Source organism: Panthera uncia (assembly GCF_023721935.1).
Source record: "Panthera uncia isolate 11264 chromosome A3 unlocalized genomic scaffold, Puncia_PCG_1.0 HiC_scaffold_11, whole genome shotgun sequence".
Classification (NCBI taxonomy): domain Eukaryota; kingdom Metazoa; phylum Chordata; class Mammalia; order Carnivora; family Felidae; genus Panthera; species Panthera uncia.
In genome coordinates, this window is record NW_026057578.1 from 5641515 (window position 1) to 5661294 (window position 19780).

Genomic DNA, 19780 nt, shown 5'->3' on the forward strand with positions numbered 1-19780 from the left:
TTCCTTCCTTCCTTCCTTCCTTCCTTCCTTCCTTCCTTCCTTCCTTCTTCCTTCCTTCCCTATATATATCATAGGTAGTTTGAAATGTGTATATTTCACCATATTTCAGTCCACTATAACCTCCTAGGCCCTCTATGGCTGGAGCTTCCAGGTTGAGAAGCTCAGAGCTGGCCTGAGCCTCTCATTAACAGAAGGAGAAGCCCAGCCCAGGAGGCAGAGTCACGCTCAGCAAAAACCCTGCAGGGTTCAGAATCCCTCCACAGAAAACCAACCCAGAGGAGGAAATCCAGGGAGCGATTTTGCAGCCACAGTTTCCCTCCACTTCAGGGAAGCGTCCTATGGATTTGCAGGGAAGGCTCTGCAACCTGGCTCCCTCCCGGCTTGCCAGCTCGCAGAGTGGCTTCTGGCCACGGCCCAGCCTGACTCATCCTCTCTGCTTTTTATTTCTTTCTGCCTCACACCCCAACTGGGCTGCTAATCACTCCCCTCCACCCACTAGTGTGTGTGTGTGTGTGTGTGTGTGTGTGTGTGTGTGTGTGAGAATTGCTGTAGCCATGGCCTAGAGGCACCCCACCACAACTGTTTCCCAGCCCTCCTCCAGCATCTAGTCTCAGCTTCATTGGAAAAATCAGTTGACACTAAACAGCGCCTTGCTTTGATTTAAGGGGACTTAAAAAAAATTTTAAAGTAGTTCTCATCATCCCTCTCTGCCACTCCTTTTTCTTCTTTTATTGTTTGTGTTTCATTCTAAAGCCCTCTTGGCAACTGGTTTTGACAGAAAGAGACCTTTTACCAAAGACCAGAAGGCACATTCAGTGCCCAAAACCAAGGTGATAAAACTCCTAAGGTGTTTTCTCCTCCAGCCCCCTCTTTACTACGCCCGAGTCCATACCAGAGGGCTTCCGGATTTACGTATTGACCTGGATCATCACACACACGCAGACAAGCGCCTCCCTGGTGCCCAGGGCCCTTCTTGACACCAAGATGACAAAGAGGAAGATCACTGGGGCACCTGGGTGGCTCAGCCGGTTGGGCGTCCAAGTCCGACTTCAGCTCAGGTCAGGATCTCACGGTTTGTGAGTTCGAGCCCCGTGTCAGGCCCTGTGCTGACAGCTCAGAGCCTGGAGCCTGCTTCGGATTCTGTGTCTCCCTCTCTCTCTGCCCCTCCCCTGCTCACGCTCGGTCTCCCTCTCTCAAAAATAAACATTTAAAAAAGTTAAAAAAAGAAAAAAAGCACGATCACCAAGTGCCACGCACATGTTGCTGGTATTTTGATGGGGAAGACAGATCATAAAGAGAAAAACGAATACACGACATAGAGTCAATAATGCTGTGTTGCCTGGAAAAGAAATGCCAGTGTTTGGACAGGAAAGAGTGAAGACGTGAACACAGAGAAGCTGAATACTGAGGAAGGGCCAGCCGCAGGCTGGGGGGAGCAGCACACGCCAAGCCCCTCGGGACAGATGGGATCAGAGAGCAAGGCAATGTTGGTGGAGGGTGAGAAGGACAGGAAGGTGGTGGAGAGGAGGGGCCGAGGGCCAGACCATCAGAGGCCTGTCCGCCAGCAGGAGGAGTTGGGACTTTGCTATAAGGCAATGATTCCAACTGGGGCAATTTGCTTCCACGGGACATTTGGCAATGTTGGGAGGTGTCTTTGGCTGTCACAACCTGGGGGGGTGGGGGGGCTGCTACTGGCGTATGGTGGGAAGAGGGTGGCGTTAAACATCCTGCAGGGCACAGGGCAGCCCCCACAGCAGAGAATGAACCTGTCCCTGATGTTAATAGTGCCCAGGCTGAGAAAGCCTGCTGGAAAGGCAGGCGGAGGTCATCAGAGGGTTTAGAGCAAGGGAATGACATAAACTGAATCAAGAAGGGAGAATGGATCCCAGGGAGTGAGGGTGGAGGCAGCCAGACCGGGGATAGGAATTGCATCTGTGCAGGCGGGAGGTTCTCCTGGACCAGGACGTTGTCCTCCAAGATGGAGAGAAGGCACGGGCTTGGGGATGCTTTTCAATCAAAGAAAGCCATGGTCACACATGTTTTGGAAACGCTGCATGCTCCACCAAGATAGCAGTCTGGCGTGAATCCCACAGCGAGATTGGTTGGGTTCAAACCTTGGCCTTGCCACCTGCTCAGGCTGTGTGATCTTGAGTAAGTGTCTCAACCTCTCTGTGCTTCAGTTTTTTTTCACTTCTAAAATAAGACTAAGAATAGTACCTACCTCCCAGGGTCCGTGTGGGTTGATTTGTTAATATGTGTAAATGAGTTCGTATATGCCTGGCACATCGTGGACACTCAACAAACATTACCTGTTATTCGAGCGCGTCCCCATTAAGGGTGCCTCCATGTGTGTCCACAAATGCAAGGCTGTGCATAAAAGTCTTACTGAACCCGTGTAACCCGCATTTGCCAAACTTCCGTTTTCCGTGCCTCTTCCTCAGCGACACGCAGAAAACCAGAAATCCATAGAACGTTTTAAAATCTGTAGAAATTTAAAAAAACGGCTATCCTGAGACGTAAGTCAGCCGGCATGAAATCCACCCTCCCAAAGTTCACAGGGTATGTTCACAGAGCTGTGCAGCCATCGTCCCGATCTACTTGGAGAACATTTTTGTGTCCCTCCACCCGCCCCCCAAGAAACCCCCCGTCAGTCACTTCTCTCTCGTTGCCCCCAGCAACCTTCCGTCTTTATGGAGCTGCGTGTTCTGGACAATTCACGTAAATGCAATCCTACAACAAGGGGCCTTGTGTGACTGGCTTCCTTCACTCAGCGTGTTTTCAAAGTTCGTCTATGTGTGTCTGTGCTTTTTCTTCTTCCTGGCCAAGTAAATGTCCCACTGTATGGAGGGCACCATTTTGGTTTGCCCGTTCCTTACTTGGTGGGCGTTCAGGTGGTTTCCACCTTTAGGAATGACGTCGCCACGAACATTCCCGTACAAGTTTCCGCATGGATGTATGTTTGCATCGCTCTTGGGTCCAGACCTCGGACTGAAGTGGCCGGTGCGTGTGCGGCATTTTGCAGAAGAGGGCACTCTCGGAGATGGGTAGGTGCCGTCATTTTTGCCTGCCCTGCCAATTTCCTTCCTCCTCTTCCCTTCCTGCGCCCCCTCGCCCCACTCCCCTCACCCCCTCCACTCTCTTCACCATCCAGGGTGCAGGTCGGAACTTTGCCACTTCGCAGATGTGTGGTCTTGAGCAAGCGATGTGCACTTCGCTAAGCCTCCGTTTTCTCCTCTGTAAAGTGGGAATCGGACGAAAGGAGGCGGTTTGTGGAAAGCGCTCGCTCTCGTGTCTGAAGCCGGTATTGTGAGACCTTACTGAGAGAAGTTTCCTACCTTGGTAGACGTGGTTGCAAACGTGTAAAGGGCTCCTGGGCTTGTCTCTGAACAGGACGCGGGACGTGCACGTCCTCACCTCTGCCGGCTTTTGCCAAACGAATCTCTAAAGTGACCACCCCGATGTCACTCCCCTCCTTGTCCGTGTCCTTGTCTTTTTTCCTTTTTGCCTTTCGGAGGGTGTGAAAAGGTGTGACTTTACGATTTTGATTTGGGTGCCTGCCACTTCCCTGGGACTGTTTAGCACCTGCAGACACCCTGTGAGGCAGACGCTGATCTCCTCCCCATCCTGCAGATGAAGAAACCAGCTTTGAGAGGTGAAGGGCCGGCCCGCGAGTTTGGAGCTCGGGCGGGCTGGCTCCGATGCCTGGGCTCCCTGCCTCCGCTTCACTGGGCCTCCTGTGGAGCCCGGCGCTGGCAGATAAACACGAGCGAGACCTCGCGGTGACTAAGACCATTAAGAAATCTAAGAAACATGTGCATCCTTTCATTCGGCAAATATTTATTGAGCATTTACTCGGTGCCAGGCTCTGCAAACAAAATAAAGTCCCTGTCGCCAGGGCTGGCAGTCCAGCGGGGGAGGGAGAGAGAATAAATCTGTACCGTCACGTAAGCTCTGCGAAGAAAAACAAAGCAGCGTTAAGGAGCTGGAGAGGGAGAGGGGCGCTGTTTCTGTCGGGAGGTCGAGGAAGTCTCGTCAAGGAGGTAGCATTCGTACAGAAACATGATGAAGTGGGTCGCGAGCCACACGGGCACCGGCCAGGAGAGCTGTTTGGGGGGAGGGGATAGCACATTCGGGCTTCGAAGGAGAACGCGGTTGGGATGTTTAAGGAGCTTGAGAACCCTCCAGCTGGCCTCCCAAGATCCCCGCCCTCTGCTTATTCATCCAAACATGAATCTAGGTGCTGCCGTGCGCGGACTTTGTGTTTGTAATTAAAGCCCCAAGTCAGTTGCCCTTGGGATACAGAGGGAAGATGGGCACATCTGACCTCGTCAGGGGAGCCCCTGGGAGGCAGAAAGGCTGGAGGCCGGAGGAAATGTCAGAGGGCCTGGAAGCCGAGAGGATTTGATGTGCTGTGGCTGGCTGAGGTACACGGGACCGTGACATGGTGGCCTCTGGGAGCTGGGAGCTTCCCCCGGGGCTGAAAGCCGCCAAGGAGATGGGGGCTGCAGTCCTGCAACCACGAGGAACAGATTCTGCCAATGACAGGAATGAGCTTGGTAGGGCGCCCGGGGGGCTCAGTCGGTTAAGCGTCCGACTTTTGATTTTGACTCGGGCCATGATCTCACCGTTCACGAGTTTGAGCCCCGTGTCGGGCTCTGTGCTGACAGCTCGGAGCTTCCTTGGGATTCTGACTCCCACTTTACCCCTTCCCTGCTCAAGCTTACACACTCTCTCTCAAAGTAACTAAACTTTTTTTTTTTTTCTTTTAAGGAATGAGCTTGTAAGAGAACCCTCAGCTCCAAGAGAGTGCAGCTGGCCAACACCTTCCCTGCAGCCTGAGCGAAGGACCAGCCACGCTGTGCCGCACTTCCAAGCCACGCAACCGTGAGCTCGTAAAAAGGTGTTGTTTTAAGCTCCTGAATTTGAGTCGTTCGTCACGTGGCACAGAAAACGTATATAGAGGTCGCGTAACTACCACCGGGTGAAGCCCAGGAGGTGACAGGCCAGACCCTGCAGGGCCATCGGCCGCGGGGAGGACTTTGCATTTGTGCTGAGGGACCCAGAAGACCACGCCAAGTGCGTAACTCTCAGACGTCCTCGCCCTCTGTTCCCCCTGGCCCTTCTCTCATTTTCCATCCTGCCCGGTTTTCATTCCATCGCCACCCCCTACCTCCTTATATCTGTCTACCGAGGTGTGTTTGCGGATCACCCCGGGGCACTGTTGATTGTGAGTGACGGGAAATCTCACAAATTACTTAACCCCCAAATCCGGGGACTTCAGGAACGGCTGGATCCAGGAGCTCAAGGATTACTTTCAGAAGTCTGCGTCTTTCCCTCCCTCCCTCTACCTTGCTGTCTTCTGCCTTGTCTTCTGCCTCACCTTCATTCTCTGGCAGGCCCTCCCCACGTGGTGGCTGAGAGGACCACCAGCAGTTGGGAGTCGCAGCCTGTCACCTTAACAATCCAGTCAGAGACCTCACCTTTCCCCATGGCTCCCCTAAGAGTCCTGGGATGACCTGGAAAGGCGCAGCTTGGGTCACATGACCGATGCAGAACCAATCACAAAGGGCGGGGGAAGAGGAACTGCAGAGAGGAGGCCTCAGCCCCATACCTGTTCCTGGATGTGGGGCTGGGGGGGGGGGGGGCGGGGGGGGGAGCCAGGGGCCTGCAGGGCTACCTTGAAAGCCCCCGGACTGAGAAAGGGGAGGGGTGGTCCTTTGGGGCCTTTCGGGGGGTCACTGGGGTGCTGTGGATAGCGAAAGGCGGGGAGGCGCCGCGGGGGCCCGGGTGCCGTGGGCGATACGGCGTCTGCAGGGAGACTCCAGCCCACCCTGTGTTCGCTCCCGCTCCGGTCGTGGGGCCCTCGCTTCCCCCCTCGTTATCTCTGCATCCTATTAGATCCTGGCACAGGCAGCGGGCGGAGGTGGAAACGCCACACCAGCCTGCCTTTGCCCCGGTTGTTTACTGGGGAAATAAATAGAGAAAGAAACTCGGCAGAACAGATGCTTGGACCGACGCAGAGGCCCTGGGAGGCTCGTGCGGCGGAGTCGTCTTCGTAAACAGACGCCGAGAGGAGCAGCCCGGAAAGTCTGTCCAAGCTCCAAACAAACGAGGACCCGGAGCCAAGCGTGAGGCCAGCTGGAAGGTCCCAGCCAGGGAGGGAGAGCCCTGGGGTGGGGGCGGTCCAACAGGACGCCCAGCCCTTTGCTCTCGAGGGGGGGCGGGGGGGGGGGGGGGGGGGAGGGGCGCCAACACCGGTATCTTCCTCTTGCTGCTTTTTATTTTTTTTTTTTTAATTTTTTTTTTCAACGTTTATTTATTTTTGGGACAGAGAGAGACAGAGCATGAACGGGGGAGGGGCAGAGAGAGAGGGAGACACAGAATCGGAAACAGGCTCCAGGCTCCGAGCCATCAGCCCAGAGCCTGACGCGGGGCTCGAACTCACGGACCGTGAGATCGTGACCTGGATGAAGTCGGACGCCTACCCGACTGCGCCACCCAGGCGCCCCTCTTGCTGCTTTTTAAACGCAGTGTTGGAAACAGGGCTGGGAGGACAGGTGTGCTGGTTGGCTCGGAGACCCTCCCCTGCCCAGACACCAGCATGCACTGCGCTTGGCCTGACAGTGGCCTGTGAGGACGTGATGGGTGCCCCTCCCCCTGCCCCCCAACCCCATTCCGCTGCTGCAGCTACACCAGCCTCCAGGGCCTCCTGGGCTGTTCCGGAAATACACCAGTTCGCTCCTGCCTCAGGGCCCTTGCACCTGCTGCTCCCCCCCCCCCCCCCCCAGCAACACTCTTCCCACACACTGTCCTGCGCCTTGCTCCCTCACTTCCTTTAAGCTTCTGCCCCCTTAAGTCATAGGACTTTGGATGAGGCTTAGTTATGTGGCAGTTAGCAACCCCAGACTCCGAGTCTGCGCGCGGTGAAGGTTCACCTCTCACACACACTACCCATCCCGTGTCACGGCCTGGGGGGCGCTGTTGGTCACTCAGAGCCCCAGGCTGACCCAGGCGCCTCTGTTTGTATTTTCATGGTCACCGGAGCTGTGGGAAGTCACGCAGCGGCTCTGCAGTTCCTCCCAGAACTGGCACCTGTCACGTGTCTTTGGCCAAAGCAAGTCACGAGGGTCTGGAAGACTTTTGGGGAACAGCTCCGTGTTACCCTGTTCCTGAGACACCCTGTGTCTGTGCCCCCCCCCCCCCGCCGTGCCCTGGTTCTCTGCTGCGCCCCTCCCCACGTGCCGTTGGCTACAGCTAGTTGCTTATTATTTCCTTCTCCCCCTAAAATCTAGGCCCCCGGAGGGCGGGCTCTGTCTGCTTCTGTTCGCTACTATACTGCAGCACTTAGAACACTGCCTGGTATACAGCAGGCACTCAATTAACATTTAGTCGAGTCGATCAATAGTAGGATGGAGAGTTAATGTCTAAGGATGCTTACTGGGGGTGGGCACCATGCTGAGTGCTGTTCGTGGGTCGACTCCTTCATCCCTATCTCGGGCCTAGGGGGAGGCAGGGCTGCCGTGACCCCCGTTTTCCACGCATGGACACTGAGGCTCAGAGGGGTCAAGACACTTGCCCGAGGCCACACAGCAAGTTAGTGGGCAGAGCCAGCCTCCTGACCTCTGAGAGGTCCCGCTGGGCCCACTCCGTGTGATCGGGGTGGAGAGTCACCGCACCAGCTGGATGTCCTGTGTGTGCGGGGACGGGGCCGCGGGAGCACGTGCAGAAAGAAGGCAGGGTCACAGTGGCAGTGGCTTCGTCTTTATCGCTCGCCGGGTACTGCGCTTAGTGGGGCGCATCCCATTTCATGCTTGCGAACCCCCCCCTCCGCTCCTTCCTGGCCCCGCTCACCTGCGTGAGACTGTGACTAGGAGCCTCCGTTTGCCCATCTGTAGAGTGGGGGTGACCATCGTAGCTGCCGGACGGGGTTGTGAGGCTAAAATGCACCGACAGCGTGAAGTGTTCGATACACGGGAGGAATCCCGGTTTCTGAGACCTCGTAGTGGCACCGAGCGTCTGTCCTAAAACATTCGGCGTCTGCAGGAGTCGGCACGTTCATTGCCTCGCTGTTTGCAAAAGCAAGAACGTTGCAAACACTCAAATATTCTCCGGTACTTGGTGGACTCGGCCAGCGTTTTCCAGACACACAGCGGAAACCCGGGAGGCCGATGGTGGGCACGGGTACCAGCCGGGTACGCTTCGGGGGGAAAGCCGCGTGTGTCCTCAGTAGATTATACTTTTGCCTTCTGTATTATGCATTTCTGAAATGTTTAAACAGTTTATTTTATTTCTTTTTTTCACAGAGAGAAAGAGAGAGAGAGTGAGCTGGGGGGTGGGGGAACAGAGGGAAGGAGAGGAAGAGAATCCCAAGCAGGCTCCCCACTCAGCACAGAGCGCGACGCGGGGCTCAGTCTCGCGACCCCGGGAATCACGACCTGAGCCGAGATCAAGAGTCGGGCGCTCAACAGACTGAACCTCCCAGCCGCCCCTGTTTGGGTTTTTTTTTGTTTTTAGGTAGGGATTATTTTGTAGTGAGGGCAAATGGGAAAGTGTTGTGAGCCTCACATCATGCAAGTCAGTGAGGACCTGGGTATTGAAACTACCTTGAAAACTACCTCTCTTTATTAGGGCGGGAAGCCTTTCCCGCAAGGTGACGGTACGCAGGCCCCTGAGTCTCATCTGCCAGGATGGGGCATCAGCCAGACCAGAGTCTGAGTTTGTGTCATATTGACCTACATTCTCATCACAACTCAAAGATGATGATGTTAATATTCACAGTGAAAGCAGTAGTAATAATAACGACGGTTAACGTTTGCCGAGTGCTCACCCTGTGCCAGGACCTGTTCTCAACCCTTTGGATGCATCATCTCATTTAATCCTTCAACAGCCTATGAGGTAGGTAGGTAGCCACGTCCATCTTACAGATAGAGAAACTGAGGCCCAGAGAGATTGATAATTTGCCCGAGGTCACACAGCTAATAAGCGGCAGAAGTTGGTGAGGACCCAGGCATTCCAGCCACAGAGCCTCTGCGAGGAGCCCCCAGACCTGGAGTGAACTGTGTCTGCATCTGGGAGGCTGGGCTACTCTGAGGGAGGTTTTCTTGTTTCTGCTCCCATCTGCCGCATCTCGAATGGATCTTTTATTTACTTATTCATCTGTTTTCATGTTTATTTATTTATTTTTGAGAAAGAGAGAAAGGACAGGGGAGGGGCAGAGAGAGAAGGAAAGGCGGAATCCCAAGCAGGTTCCGCACCGTCAGCGCAGAGCCCGACGCGGGGCTCGAACCCACGAACCGTGAGATCATGACCTGAGCCGGACTTAAGCGTCGGATGCCCAACCGACTGGGCAACCCAGGCGCCCCTTGAATGAATCTGTTCAACGAGATGCCCCATCCACCCCTTATCCGACGCAGCAGCAACGGAAGCCGTTGGTCACCGGAAGGCTCGTGGTTGTGGGGCCATCACCTGCGAGGTTGTCCACCCAGATGTGGTGACTGCTCTCCTCGGCCTGCCGCCCTGCTGCTCTCTTTCCAGAATCTACCTTGTCTGGACCACATGCTAATGAGCTAACTGAGAAGGTCTGACTTCCTGGCAGCGTTTCGTAATGAAACCCACTTGCTCCATAGAAGAGCTGGCACGGGCAAAGAGACCTGAGTGACAGGACCGTGTGTGGACGCCAAGCGGCGTTGGGACCGTTTAGTTCAAGGGGTTGTCCGGGTGCCGGCACCACCTCCACACGCGCGGCTTACGACCGCGCCAAAGCGTGTGGGTGTGGTTTTCGAGGTAGTCGGGACATGCGGCGTGGGAGGCAGGGACGAGGGGCCGACTCCCCTCGGGCCACGGGGGACGGCCGCACCCCACGCGGACGAAGCGCCAGTGGGCTCAGCACCGGCCTGCGAGCGAGGGGAGCCTGGCGGTGCCCTTCCGAGGGGACCACGGTCAGACCTCCAAGCCCCGCTTGCGCTGCTTGTATTCAGCAGCGAATCAAGAGTTGCCCAAAACAGCAGCAATGAAGACTTTAAGAACCACCCACCCAGCTCCCTGAAGGAAGTTGTCACATCTGTGTGTGACGCCTAGAGTTGCAGCAGCATCTTGTGACCGCGAGGGGACAGCCCCACCTGCGGTCGATGGGGGAGAGCAAAAAGAGCCCGGACCCTGGAAGAGTTCCCAGGGACGCTGGTGCCGGGTGGGACCGCCTACCAGCGGCCGTCACATTCGGCGAGAAAAAGCCACTTCCTCATTGTTTGATCCACTTCTACGTAGGTAGTCTTTTAATGTTTGTTTTTGAGAGAGAGAGAGAGAGCAAGAGAGAGCGTGTGATTGCGGAAGAGGCAGAGAGAGAGGGAGACAGGGCATCCCAAGCAGGCTTCTCGCTGTCAGCACAGGGCCCGACACGGGGCTCAGTCCCACGAACAGTGAGATCGTGGGCTGAGCCGAAATCAAGAGTCAGATGCTCAACCGACTGAGCCACCCAGGCCCCCTGTTTGATCCACCTTCAATCGACTGCCCTGGGCCCTCTTGTCGACGTACTCTCGCCTACGGAACGGTCCCCGTGTCGCAGACCCACTTCGAGAATTAAGTGAGGCGAGGAGGCTTGTGAAGCTCCGAGCCAGAGTCCCCCGTCCTGTGGTGTCGGATACGCGACAGCCCCACGTGGCTGGAACTCGAAGCCCTTCCACATCGCCACCGCGATGACACGAGGGTAAGTCAGAGGCCCTCACGGAGCACGGGCCACGTTCAAGGCTCCAGTTCGCACGCGAGGTTGGCGCTCCGCTCCGTCCCCGTCCCCGTACGGGGGCATCGGAGGCGCTGGCTGATAATCTTCATCTTACACACCAGGAAGCTGAGGCACAGAGAGGGTGAGGAACTTGCCCCAGGCCCCCAGCAAGAACGCACTGGAGCTGGGGCTCGAACCAGGCCTGCGTCCCGAGCTCCAGCGCGAGACTGCCCTGCCCGGTCCCGTCCCCGGTGGAGGCACTCCTGTAGGACCCGCGAGCCCTGCACAGGGACCTCGCCCTCCACTCCTGGACGTCCCCAGCTCAGAGCTTCCACTCGTGTCTCGCCTCCGCCCTGTGTCTGCTTGGTCCCGAGGCGCTCCCCGGGGAGGCGGGCAGAGCCAAAAAACCCTGGCTCGCCTGCCTTGCTAATAGAACTAGAATGTTCTTGTCGAGATGGGTTTCTTTTGGGGATGGCCAAGCAAGCCACGTACTCAGCTGCTAGAGGCAGAGGACAAACACGATGTGTCATCGGGGACTCGGCCACGGCAGCTGACACTTGTCCCTCGCTCTTCGGGGCCGGCTGTGCGAGGAGGAGGCTGTTCTTAGGCCAAATCCAGCATCGCCGGGGGAGTTTTCATAATTGCTGATCACTCCGGGCTTCCCTCCCACGTTCCTGTCACTTCCCTTCTTCTCCTGAGGGGACTCGTAGGGTCAGCTTGGGGACCTCAGTCGCTGGGACGTCGCAGCCCCTCCCCCTGTGGGGAGGGGGCCCTGGCGGTCTTCTCTGATCCCTTGACATCTCCTGCTTCAGGGAATCCCACAGACTGGGCGGAATCTGTGTCAGAAAGCGTTTCTGTTTGCTCTTGAACATGATCCCCGGCTCTCTGTGGGTTTCCTCGGCCAGCGTCAACCTGGAGGGCCGGTTCCCTCTGGAGCGCTAGACCCGGACGCTAGTAACATCGCCTCCGAGCTCCCTCGGGGCTGCAGCGAAGGGAGAGAAGCCGGGAGGCGGCCGCTGGGTCCCATCAGCCACGGCGCCGCGGCCCGCGGGCGCGGGTGCGGGTGACAGCATCCTGCAGGACGCGGCTCGTGTGCCTTATGACTCAGTGTGGGAGATAATTGCACACAGATCTGTTTTCTTTTTCTCCTTATCTGGTTATCTGCAGCTCCAAGATACCCACCCTTCCCTGCACGATTTGCCATCAGGCAAATGTCTGTTTTGTTGTGTGCTTGTAAATCCCTGTGTTGACTTTCTCGCTGCGTCCAGCCGCTGTGGCTTGTGGTGGGGAGGGGCACGTCTGCATTTTGGCCCCCTCGGACATCCCGTCTTGGGGGTCTAGCTTCTTCTGTGCTAGTCACAGATGGATGACATCATATTTTGGGTTGTGCCGATGTTTGTCGACTCAAGAGTAGGCGGAATACAGGATTCCAGGTGGGCGGCTGGGGGCTGGGGGCCCCCGTCCTCACGTGGTGCCTTAGGCCGTGAAAGCCAGAGCGAGCAGGTGTGGTCTAAGGATTCTGCCTCCTGGGTCAACCCCATCAACCGTCTCTTTCTCTCTCTCTATCGCCATTTCAAGCCCCCTCGTGTAACTTTCCCTGCTACGAGATGGCACTGAATTTGACCAAGAGTGTGACCAAGTCACAGATACATTCCCTCTGGAAATGTCCTCACTGTGCCTCTCCTTCTAGAGAGTCCACTTTTTCAAGCAAACCAGAAGTCATTCCCTTTTCAGCTCCTGTCTTTCTCCCGTCCTTCGGGCTGTTGGTTCGTTTTTTTCTTCCTACCGCCAGTTGGCATTAGGTCCCATCTGATCGTGCCTCTGACTTCCGGTTTGCTGCGGTTTCCTCCCACCGCGATGGCAGCATCGGGACAGATGCAAACCTGATGGGTGCTCCGCCCTCTGTGTCGAGAACTGTACCCCCGGGCAGTGCAGGAACTCAACCGGTACTTGGGGATCAATTGCATGGAGCCACTCACTAAATGCGAATCGGTGACAGTCCCGTGGTGCACGTGGGGCACCGAGGTCAACTGTGACGAGTTGGGGACGGCTGGGTGAGGCGCTGTGCTGTATACGTGTTGCACGCCCGTGACCGTGTTGAACGGGGGGGGGGGGGGGGGGGGGGGGGGGCGCCGGGGCAGTCAGCGAGCGGGGCTCTGCGGTCCTTCCGTCTGGGTTCAATTCTGGCCCCAGTTCCCGGTACATCCCTGCCCTTGGGCAGGTTGCTCAGGCCCCTCTGGGTCAATTTCCTCATCTGTAAATCCCCCCCGTCTGGGGATGATGTTAGTACCTATCTCACCGGGACGTTGTCCAGATTAAATAAGGTAATGCGTGCAGCTCACTTAAAAGGTGCTCCGTGCGGGGTGTGGGCTCAGCAAAGACAGCCGTTACTAATCCTTACAGCAGCCCTACTAAGCGGGAACCACTATGATCCCGACTTAGCAGACTGGGAAACTAAGCAAGCTCATAAGCTGACAGAGCAAAACAACACCCACCCTGTGCTCAGCGAGTCTGCATTTAATATGGGACAAACGCACAAAAAACTCGGCTCTGCATTGCATTGTGCTTAAAAAAAAAAAAAGAAAGAAAAGAAAAAGCCAGATGCAGGCAAGGTGCTTCAGATCCCATTCCTTATGGAAGGACAGGTTCCAGAGCCCACGCTCGGGTCACAGCGCTATATTCCGTGGCTTCTGGGACGCCTTGGCATGAGTTCCGTGTCGTTCGAAGAAAATCCCCGGTTACGCAAGCACATGGGCCGGGGTGCGGCCTCAGGAACAAGCAGCGTTAAGCACGTGACACAAATGGGCAGCTTGAAGACGGCTCTGTGAGTGGAAGAGGCTCGTCACAACCCAGCGGCATCTGCAGGGACGGTTTGGGCTGGGTTCACGGGTTGGCTTGGTGATGGGGCTGCCTCGTGGTCTCCGGCCCACGTCTGTTGACTGACGGTGTCCCGTTTCTGCTTTAAGGGCGCTGAACCTGGGCGCCGAGAAGACACCTAGCGGAGTCCCCAGGTGCCGCTTATGCCTGGAGCTCGGCTGAAATGCTCCTCGCGAGACCAAAGAGCAGCTCCACGCCCTGAGTAGCAAGCTGAGACCTGTCTTACACCGAGGGCCCGTGAGGGGTAGTCATTACCCGGCCTGGCCTTTGAATCTTGCCGATGGTGGTATTTATATTCTTAAAACGTGGCTGAGCAGACAGCCATTTCCTTGGGGAGTTAAGTCATCAGCTAACAGCGTCTGCAAACGGCCCCACGGAGACTGCCAGGGAGAAGGTTGAAGGTCACCGATGGCTCTGGGCGTCACTGGGCCACACACGGGGAACGGGAAGAAAAGGTTAGCCGTAGTAGTCACGTGCCGTGCGTCGTGCACGACTTGTGTGTAAGACGACTCATGAATAGGAAGTATTATCCCCATTTTACAGAAAAGCAAACCGAGTCTCAGAGAGGTGAAGTCATCTGCCTAGGTCACACAGCTGGGATGCTGGATGTCTGAAGTCTGGGATATCTGATTCCAGATTTCATACTCTCACCCTCAGTTGACTCACGATTCTTCTGTTTCGGGAAACAGGGAAGAAGACGGCCTCAGGAGAAGAGGGAGGAGACTGTGAGGGAACGGGAGAATCGGAGGAAGAAAGGGGCGCCGGTGTTGGGGAGTGAGGTCGGGTGGCCTTGATGATTTGCACAGGCCTCCCAGAGGAGCCCCAGCCTGTCCGGCGGGAGCGGCAGCTTGCAGCCAGCCACAGAGCTCCAGGAAGAAATCGAGGGGGTGTGGCCACAGAAGCCACTTCAAAAGCAACCCGGCGGCGCGTTCTGCCTCTGGTGTTTCTCAGGCAGGCATTCTCCAAGGAGGATGGAAGTCAGCAGCCCCAGGCTTGTGTCCAATGCTTTTGCAGGGGGGAGGAAGTGGCTCCCTCACAGGAGTTCCAACAGAAAGTCTGGGACGGAGCGGCACTGAGAAGGACTAACGTTGCCGGGGTCACGTGCCCATTCCTGAACCAAGCACTTTGGCCACAAGGGGATGAGATGCTCTGATTGGCTCATCCGTACGCAGAACCAGAGCCAGCCCCGCCAGAGCTGCCTGGACCGGGGAGGGTGCATCTCCAAGAGAAATTTCCAGAGAAAAGCGTTAAGCATACTGAGGAGCGAAGACGGAAACCTCAGATGTCCTCTGCCAAGCTTTCTTTTTATTTTTCTTTTCAATTTTATTATTTTTTCATTTTTCAAAATGTTTTTATTTATTTTTGAGAGAGAGAGAGACAGAGAGACAGAGCGTGAGCAGGGGAGGGGCAGAGAGAGAAGGAGACGCAGAATCGGAAGCAGGCTCCAGCTCCGAGCTGTCAGCACAGAGCCCGACGCGGGGCTCGAACCCACGAGCCGGGAGATCACGACCTGAGCCACAATTGGACACTTAACCGGCTGAACCACCCAGGCGCCCCTTGATTTTATTTGTAAGTAATCTCTATACCCAACATGGGGCTCGAAGTCGCAACCCCGAGATCCAAGTCGCACGCTCCACTGTCTGAGCCAGCCAGGCTCCCCAAGCTTTTTCTTAGTAAAGTGACAGCACTCGTTCATCACCACCCTGCGACACTTGTCACTGTTATCACCACCCTGGCTACAGTAACTACCCAGACCCCCGACTGCTTGCATGCTTGAGTCTCTTATAAACCACACGGCAGGACGCCCTTCCGCGGGGCGGCTCCGGTGTTATCTACCCCACCCCCCTGCACGTACCTTCGACAATATTTTCTCTTCCGTTTCCGTTTTGTTCTTTTCTCTCTTTTTTAAATTTTACCTTTAAAGAGAGAGCGAGAGAGAGTGCAGGGCAGGGGGGAGGGACAGAGGCAGAAAGAGAGAGAGAGAGAGAGAGAATATCCCAAGCAGGCTCCACGATCCGCGCAGAGCCTGACCTGAGGCTCGATCCCACGACCCCAGGATCATGACCTGAGCTGAAATCAAGAGTCAGACGCTCAACCGAGTGAGCCACCCAGGCGCCCCCTCCTCTGTTTATAAAGTAATAGGTGACCGTGTTGGAAAATACAAAGAATCTCACGCTCAGAGGAAGCCATTCATAGTCCATTCCAGAGTTTTTTCCATGTACTATAGGTACTTTTTCTGTAATTATAAGGTCATTTGATGTGTTAAGTTGTGTGCGCTGCTCCTTCCCGTTAGTTAGTAGCGTAGCCATTTCTCTGCCTCCTTAAAAGTCCTTTGTAAAGACCATGGTGGCCGAGGCCCTGAGCCTTGCGCCCCACGCCGCGGCCAGCAGGTCTGGGGACGGGGATTAGCGGCCGCACCAGGACCGCGTCGGGCGAGCTGCGGAAAAGCGGTTCCCGGATAGGAGGAGTGCTTCTGCTTCGAGCAGATGGGAGGGTAGCTGTTCGACTGCGTCGGGAAGCTGGCGCTGGGGCACTGGACTCAGACGAGGCGGATCCTGACCTGTGGGATGACGCGGCACAAGCCACCCCTGTGGGGTCAGCGGGGAGCCTCCTGGGCGTCTGAGCTCCTGCTTCGGGGCGGTGAAAACCACAGGATTGTCCTGATCGAAGGTGCGGTCTCAGTGCAGCCACGCAAAGCGAGCAGAGTCACAAGATTCATTATTTACAGGTGCCAGGACCGGGGGGGAGCGCAGTCACGAGCGAGCAGGGTCGCGAGCACTTAGTACTTCTAAGGTGTTTGGGGCGGAGGTCGCGAGCTTCTCGTGAGCCCGACTCCAAGAGGTTGTATTAAAAGGGGACTCAGGAAAAGCAAAGCAGAGACCGATGGCGGAACCCTAAACTCAGATGCATCTAAGTGTCCAGACTCGGCGTGAGCAGGGTTGTCGTTCTATAAGTGACCAGGGCGGCGTCTCAGAAAAATAAAAGTTGTTTTCCTCATCACGATCGGGCTCCTTCCCTGGTGCCTACCTCCAGCCTTCCTCCCGGCTAGAAGATGCACCGTCAACTTTTCTGGCCGCCTTGACTCCCGTACTCCCGTGAGGCTGTGTCCTTGTGCTGTCCCCCATCACATGTCCTCTTGTGTTTCCTGGCCGGGGCAATTTTATCTCGCTCTCCCTTCTTACTGCAACATCACGTGTGGCTTTGGCCTGCCTTGTCTTAGGCTTGTCTGGACACATGTCCACCTACCCCGGAGGCTGGACCTTATTTCAGTGGCTGCTTGATGAGCGTCTACCTGGGGGGGGGGGGGGGGGGGGGCACTGAGCTCCATGCTGAAGATGCTGTGAAGAATAAACAGACCTGGTCCTGCCCTTGGGAAGTTTACAGTCTAGACTGGTGGACAGACGTCATCATGTGAAAAGTGTTCTAGACCTTGAGGGCATGTTTAATGGGGGAGGGGGGGCCAGCGGCAGGGGGAGTGTTTGAATCAGGGAAGATTTCATGGAGGAGGTGATACCTGAGCTGAGTTCTGAGGGGGTGTTATCTGGTCCAAGAGACAGAGAAGAGAGACCGAGGCAAAAGGAGCATGTGCAAATGCCCTGGGGGAAGCATGGTGACCTCAGAAGGGGGGTGGGGCTGGAGAGCTGGGGTGGGGGACGGGGGAAGGCGGACAGTAGGGGAAGGGGGCCGGAGAGGACCATGGGCAAAGGCATGCCGCGCCTTGGGGGCCCGGTGAGAATTTTGATCCCCGTTCTAAGAGCAATAGTGAGGTAGGGATTGGAATGATCAGAATGACATAGTATCAGTGAAGCATTACAGTGTGTCAGTGGAGTATCAGCAGACAATGAGGGTGGGCCGTTCCATTATGGTCACTGTCTTCTGGGGCAAACCTGTCTCTTTCGCCACTGACCCAAGTAGCACATCTACCAGCTTTTTGATCCAGGCATCTGAGCGGCTTTTCAATGTCAAGAGTGTATCCACTCATTCGCTCGCTCATTCCTTCATTCAAAATACCGGCCGAAGGGTGCCTGCAGGGCTCAGTTGGCTAAGGGTCCGGCTCAGGTCATGATCTCGTGGTTCATGGGTTCGACTGCGCTGACAGTGTGGAGCCTGCTTGGGATTCTCTCTGTGCCCCTCTCCACCCTGTTCGTGCTCTCTCTTCCTCAAAATAAATAAATGAACATTAAAAAACCAAAAATACCGGTTGAGGTCCCTTCACGCGTCCAGCACTGGTGAAGTCCAAGCAGGCGTCTCAGGATATAGAAGAGGCTCGAGAAACATTTGTTGGACAACAGAGTGAATCTCTCAAGAGCTTGCCAGCAGTGACGTTCTTGGATGTCGGCGGCTTCGTGTTGTGATGGCTTCAACCCATCACGCGTTGAAATTCCAGCTTTTACATTTTGTAAAAACAGTAACTTGTATAAAAAGATGTACACGTTAATTACAAAGGTGTAAATCCCACCATCTGTGATTTGTGTGATTTGAGATAAATTATTTCAAAGCTCTGGGCTTCAGCTTCTTGACTATATGAAGGGGAATAACAGAGGTGCCGGGGGGCGGGTGTGTGGGGCTCAGTCAGTTGAGCGTCTGACTCTTGGTTTCAGCTCAGGTCATGATCTCACGGTTCATGGGTGCGAGCCCCGCGTTGGGCTCCACGCTGACGGTGCGGAGCCTGCCTGGGATTCTCTCTCTCAGCCCCTCTCCCCCCCTCAAAATAAATAAACTTGAAGAAGAAGGGGGCTATAACTAACCGCAGCGCGTGCGGAAATGAGCTCAAGTGAGGCTAACGTCTCACACAGTGCCTGATAGCGGAAAGCCCTCAGTGACACTCGCTCAGGTTATGCTCGCGAGCGAGTCGGCTGTGCACCCTCTCGGGCACTTGGACCCGGAATGGCTGAGAGAGGTGTGTCCGAGGGAGAGGGGGAGGAAAGGAAGATTTGACCACCTTGGTCTTCTGTACCCCCGTGGGCTCTTTCCTCTCCCACCTTCCAAGGCAGGGGGGCCCTCGGTGCCAGCTCCGAGCACAGAAGCCAGCAGATCTCTCTGGGTGGCCAGCGGGGACTGACCCGGGGCACGGCGGGTCCCATCTCTTGCTCGCCCGAGCCGACCTGCGAATAGCGAGACCTCTCCTAGCCCCGCTCCCCATCACCTACGTCAGAGTCACCCTCGGTGCACTGAGGTTCCTTTTGCAAAGTACAGGAGGGCCCTTTCCAGGTCAGTGCGGTGGAATTTGAGCCCTGGAGCGGGGCTCTCCCCTTTCCAGAGTCAGCCCCCTCCCTGGTTTGTTTCCATCCGTCTCTCGGGAGCTCAGTCTCTGCCCTCCTCTGAGGGGCGCGATTACGGCCATCTTCATTTCAGTGTATCTTTCTTATTATATTGTTATTTTTAGATTACACCAGCCAATGCACCCTCACTTCAAAAATACCAAAACACGAATCTCAAAGTAAAGCCCTTTCCCTAGAAATGAGCAGTTTGCGAAAAATTCTTTAGGAAGTTTTGTGTATGTTGACAGTATTTTTTCAACAAACACGGGTAACGCTACGCATATTATTTCAGTCTTTTTTTTTTTTTTTTTTTTCCTTTAAGCACATCTTAGACGTCGTTCCAGATCGAGTCCTTCCTGTTTTAACAGCAGCAAAGAATCTGCCGTGGGGATGATCTATAGTATATTATTCCCTCCCCTACAGGTAGATATTGAGGGGTTTTCTAATTCTTCGCTATGACAAACACTGCAACCATGAACAGCCTTATGCCCATGTCGGAAAGCCCCGGAAAAATCATGAAGTTGAAAGCTGGAATTCGAATCTGAAAAGCAGAATCAGTGGGCCAACCAATAGTCATAACGGGAATCAAGCCCTTACTAGGTCGCAGGCATGGTTTAATGCTTTCTGTTTATTAATTAATTTAATCCTTACAGCGATCTCTGCAATGGTCACTCTCAGCCCCATTTCCAGGTATGGAAACTGAGGCACAGACAGGCCAGGAAATCGAGATCACAGCTGCTAAAAAGTGTGTTTTAAATTTTGGCCCATATTCCGTTATTGACCCTCAGAAAGACCATATCCAACTATTCTCCTGCCAGCTGACCCTTTTGCCCTGCTCTCTAACAAAAGCGGGTCATTGATAACTGTAGCCCACATTTATGGAAGGCTTCAGATGCGCTGTATGCAGGGCACCTGGGTGGCTCAG

At 55.4% G+C, this 19780-nt stretch overlaps 1 long non-coding RNA gene across 1 annotated transcript in view; it reads left to right on the plus strand.

Moving 5' to 3' along the window:
• LOC125936469 (uncharacterized) overlaps positions 1-5615 on the plus strand; it is a 10172-nt gene extending 4557 nt beyond the window's left edge. The window contains exon 3 of the long non-coding RNA XR_007462025.1: positions 4771-5615. This is a non-coding gene — a long non-coding RNA (uncharacterized LOC125936469). The remainder of the gene's footprint in view (positions 1-4770) is intronic.
• Positions 5616-19780: the final 14165 nt, after the last annotated feature.